A 6,000-nucleotide genomic window follows, 5' to 3' on the forward strand; every position below is an offset into this window, starting at 1 on the left:
GGAGTTTCAAAGAATGCTATTTTTTATATTTTTTTCAGAGGATATAAAGAAATAAGCAAATTATATTTTAGCAATGCTAGAATTTGCTAGTAAAGGCATTAAGTGAAACCGTAATTTATTTGAGTTATAAATTGCCATGAAAAGAAGTGAAACATGTTGGATATGTAAAAAAAAAAACATGTAAAAACAAACCGCGCATAATATTTCAGCTTACATGAAAATTCTCTCAAGTTGATCCGAAATGCAAAAATAGTTTTTTAGAGAGAATGGTGTCCAAAATTATGTCCAGTCTGACGATGCATATAATGCGATTGGAAATCTTCCAAAACAGCTGCAATAATGAAAATTGTTTTTCCGGACAGTGCACTAGCCCAAAGAGGAGTCGATCTCCTGTCAAATGGGATCGAGTAAAAAAAAAAAAAAAGATAAAAGTAGTATGTCAGCCGTCATCGACGGCTTAAGTAGAAAAAGTGATTTCAGACTAAAATTTAAAGAATATAGATCAGGCTAAGCGGGGAAGGGGTCAGCCCGTGAAAACTCGTATTACTCTGGCCAGAAATTGTCAAGACAGAAAGAAACCGATCTATCTATGAAGTGTTAAATTCGATGCCATTATTTAAAAAGTTGGGGGAGTGAGGATTATAAAGTTTTAAGGGTGGCAGAGACTAGCATTTCAGCGCAGCGTTGCCAGGATATTTGGAGGTGTATGTTGAGAAAAAAAATGGTGGTAGTAGGAAGGCAGGCTCGAGCCCGTAGCGCGAAGTGGGAAAAGAATGGGGGGGGAACGTGACGTCGTTGCTGTTACGGCCACCGCCAAACCGGAAATGACGTAGATTTAAATTAAGGCGAGACAATCGAAAAGAGGGTATGATTTTCGACAATATCAGCGAAAAAAGCGACCCCTCCCTGTAGAAAAGTGCTGAGGTGAGGGTGAAGAAATTAATATTTTTAGCCAATTTTTCGCTATTTGTCGTCTAAAAGGTCGAGCTTAAAAGCGATACTGATCTTGTGAAAAATCCGTTGCCTCTGTCAAAAGTTTTATGCAGACATGCAAACATACACACATACATTTATATATTGGTAGCTCAAAATTTCGGCCAAACCGATTAAAAAGCTTGTCCTATCTATGAATACTCTTTATGTAAAATTTCAAATGTTTTAACCAGAAATTATTTGAGTAATTTGGTAGAGACCGCAGCGGTTAATTTCTTTTAAAATTGATTCCTATTATGACCCCTTAACATTTATTGTTTTCGGCTCAAATCAAGTTATTAAGTTAGATCCATGCCCAAGGAACCTATACCTAAAATTCCAATTGTTTATACCCAAAATTGTCGGAGTAGTTTGATAGAGTTCTCAAATGTCAAATCGATGAACTTTGATCCCTTAACAGCCAAATTTCTGGCCGAAAACCGAAAACAAAGCTTTTTCCAAATTTCCATACCTTGTATATCAAATTTCGAGTCTGTAGACTAAAAATTGATAGAGATATTGTGTAGGAAAATGTACACAGAGAGACAGACACTTTCACTTTTATAGATATACTAGCATGGGTGCCCGGCGTTGCCCGGATGTTTGGAGGTGTAAGCTGAGAAAAAAAAAAAAATATATACAACTTTTTGAGAAAAATCAATCAAATTTGACCAGTGCGTGGCTGCAAAATTGGTAGCAGTAATCTTTCCATTTATTTTTTTTTTAATTGTTCACTGAAAAAAACAACACAAAAAATTATTTGAAAACACTTATTTTTTTAATATTTTTGCGATGTAATATAAATAAAACTAATTATTGTTTGAGTAAATTAAGAAAATTAATAAAAATGGATAAATATTTATTTACCTAATGAAAAAATTGTTTGAATGCCCTCTTCTCTCACATCCAATTCATCTGATTTTATCATCGATATTATATTTTCCGGAAGTAGTGCAAAATCACTATATTTTGAACTGTTTAAAACAGTAATTTGGATTTCAGTTAACTGTTTTGTTCTCTGAATCATATTAAAATATGCTGTTGTTGGTTAAAAAAAATATTGTCGGTTTTGATCTCAAACCAACTAACTGCATACACTTGGATAATACATTGGACCAAAATGTTTAATTTATCAAAGTGTTTGAGGATAGACAACTCTAGTCCATAAACACATTAATCTTGTGTCTTATGTTAGCCATCTTCCTTGATTCAAGTGGCAAATTTTCTAAGTTAACTTCTCCACAAGAAATGCCAACAGCATACTGAAAAAGTAGCCTCTGGTCTTCACACTTAAATTATTTGTTTCTTCTGCTGCGAGATAATGATGATCGAGAGGGAAACTAATTTTTTAGAATTCTGCTTGAGGCAAATCTTGATAATTATTGATACAAAGTTCCCCCACGGGACCAGTAAATATTGTTAGGCTTTTTTGTTGTTTCATCAATTAATTTAAAAATTGCTGTAAATGGCAGTTTTTCTAGTGGAACCTGAAAATGGGAAAATTTATGTTTAATAATAGAGCCAGATTACTTAATAAATATCAATATATTATTTTATTTTCCACAAAAGTGGAACATAATTGCAAGTGAATCTATAGAATTAATTTTACATCCTTATTAGAATGACAAGTGCAGATTATGTGCCTTGTTTGACAATTTTCTGTCTTGCACTTTACTGCAAAGTCATCATATCTCAAGACAGAAAGTTTACAGCTACAAGAAGATATATCAAACAGTCTGTGTAGCTGTTCCTTCGTTCTTTTCACTTTGATTGCTGCAAGAGATTCCAATCTGTTTGGCCTTCTTATAGCAAAATATATTGACCTTCTGTCCTATATAATGTTACCTTAACAAGGGCAATTGTGGATTGACTGCTTGCCGAATAATAATTATTTCCTTAACAATTAACTTAGAAATCTCACTATTTTTTAAGTGGGGATAACTGTTTTCGAGGAAATAACTAAACTGGATGACTTGTCGTGAAGTTGGAGGTGCTGTTTCATCCAAATGACATGGTGGGCCAGCAAATTTTGTGAACCACGGGTTAAAACTGAATATCGTGCTTTTACTGACATTCTAATCTGAAAAGTAAAATAAATAAATGGATTATAACTGAAGGAAACTGTATTAGGCTATATTCCAGTTTCATGCGTAAAATATAAGTGCTAGTTATCTCTTCTCTATATAAATAAAATGAACTCATTTTTTCGCGTCTGATTTTGACCTTAATAGGATTAAAAATCAAGATATTTCATGCAAATATATGCACAAACGGCAGAACAATATCTGAGGTGTGTTATAGGCTTATTATTTCTCAAATTCCTCGATAATCTTAGATTTCTATACTTTTTCTGCTGAGAAGTCACGGCCAAAATCGGTTAAGATCAATGGAAGTGGTAAAATATTTTCTCTCTTATAAATTCCTCCTCCCCCTGCCACCACTTAACACCGTTTGGGGATCGTTCACAAGGAACAGTTGAGAAGAGAACACCGGTTTGGCTTCGTAGTTCTTTCATGTGAAGTTATTTAAAATCACTAAACTAAGCTGCATTGCTCTGTGGCGTAGTGGTTAGCGTGCTGGACAATTCACATTATATTTTCACGTTCGCGCCGACCTACCGTAGTCGTTTTTTTTTTGTTTTTTTTTTTCCTAGACAACTGGAATGGACTTTTCTTGGTGGCCGAACTGTTAACGTTGCAGATGTTTTTTTTTTGTTGTTTTTTTCACACTTTATTTTCCTACTTTTACTCATGACTCCGGGTTTGATCCTTCCTACTTACCTACCATAACATTTTTTAAAACTCCCCCCCCGTCCCGGAAACAAACACTCGGGCAACGCCGGGTACCCCCACTAGTAAGAAATAATGAAAAACTTTGTAGAGTTGAATTAGATGTATTGAAGAGAGAGGACCAAACCAAATCAGAGGCATAATAGTGTTTAATTTTGACATTTTTGGCAGAGTTTAGCTCCTCCTTCGATAACATGAATTTATCCATAAAGAGATTAATTCTTACTGTGGCTGTGTCATTTTAAACGAGTGTTTAGCATTTAAAGTTTGAAAAACCAGTGCTTGTACATCTATGTTACTATGCTATTCTTAATAGTATTTTCAAGTTAAATTTAATTTTTATGAAATTTTTATTTATTAAATTTTTAGGTGAAAGTACAGAATAGTTACAATACAACCTCCTTCCCCTATTAAGAATGACTTTTTAAATAACAAAGTTATTTTAGCAAAATAACATAGATGCACACATAACGAAAACCATTTAAAGGAGTTTCCTTATTTACTTGTATTAATCTTTGTGGGTTATCTGATTTTAAAACTATAATTTTAGAAGAAAACCACTGCTTAATAACAATTACTCCCCAAAAAATAAAAGAAATGAAAATTTGACACTAATTTTCTGCAAAGTATTTTTTTAAGTAAAAAAACTTGCACATTTACGTGGTTATGATTCGTAAAGAATGTGTAGAATAAAATTGTATAGACTATATTTTTGTTGTTGTTTTAATATGAAACTGGAGCATTACCATATTTTAATAAAAATTTCAAATAGATTTTGATGTGAAATATTAGGTTGGTGCAAAAATAATGCTTTTGACGTTCATTTGAACGTCAAAAAATGGCATTGTTTTTGTGTCAACCTAATAGAAAAACAAATTAAAAAGATGAAACAAATATGTTTAAATTCACTGCAGACACTTAGAATATAAAAATGTATGTTTTAAACAAGTATTTTTCGTTTTTTCTTTCGAAATAATTAAGCCTATATCGTAATGTTTTCAAATAATGAACAAATGCTAATTTTCAATATCAGTAACGAGAATGTTTTGCGACGGTGAAATTAAGCCTATATCGTAATGTTTTCAAATAATGAAAAAATGATAATTTTCAATATCAGTAACGAGAATGTTTTGCGACGGTGAAATCTAAAATGTTTCCACCAAAAAAAAGTTCCTGAAATGAGAAAGTGAACTTTGGTCGTTATTATTTAAAAAAAAAAAACATCATTTTGCCTTTACACTTAATATTAATGCATTATCCTCACTCGTTTTATTTAAAAATGTTATTTAAAAAAATATTCTAAATAATGATTCTATTTTCTTAACAGTACGGATTGTTTTGATGACGGGACGTTCTTGACAATTCACCGAAAATCTTTTAATCGCTTCAATTTTTTATCTCTTAAAGCCATTTCCTCAATCAAAGATAACGATTTGGAGAAAAATATTTCGTGTAGGTCTTTTCCATGTCAAACCCCAACTATCATCATCATTGCCTAACCGGGGTTCCAAAATCGACATGCCCTAATGTGCATATGTATATATTAAAAAGTGTGAATATGTAAAGTAATGCCTTTCTGTATAAAAGTCTTCCTTAATTACCATAGAAAAAGACAGACAAACATTCCACTTATATATATATATATATATATATATATATATAAAGAGAGAGAGAGATAAATAAATTGATTGCAATATATAGCAATACTTATAAAAGTATTAAAAAAGACTCATGCGCCACCACCGATAATCGAAACCAAAACGCTCTGCTCACGATTTATTTTGAATCTGCCGTCAATGACTAGGCTATGAAAACATGTTTACTGCAAGGCTGAAAATTAAAACATGTTCCAATAGGTACTACGTTATGCATTCGTAATGCCGGCATTCGACCTTCACCTGGCAAATTTAAATTGTTTTAATTTTCACACGTTTGCATCGATTTTTCCGAGCTAAACCCCAAACATAAAGTTTGGCATGGATTCAAATAGCTTATATATGAAGTTTCATGTATGTAGGAGGAGTTTTGTAGGCAAAATTTGTTAAACAAAAATATATACGTATACACAAATATAAATAGAAATAATTTTGTGTTTACTATAAACTTTTTGCGCAAATATTATGCAAGTATAAATCATGTAGAATATCTGCATGAATATAATTACACGTAATGGTTAACTAAATATGATTATCCTATTAGAAAACGGACGCAACTAATAGCAAATTAATTAAAATGAATT

The sequence above is a fragment of the Euprymna scolopes genome, chromosome 11 (genome assembly GCF_053919585.1).
Source record: "Euprymna scolopes isolate OS-2025 chromosome 11, ASM5391958v1, whole genome shotgun sequence".
Taxonomy (NCBI): Eukaryota; Metazoa; Mollusca; class Cephalopoda; order Sepiida; family Sepiolidae; genus Euprymna; species Euprymna scolopes.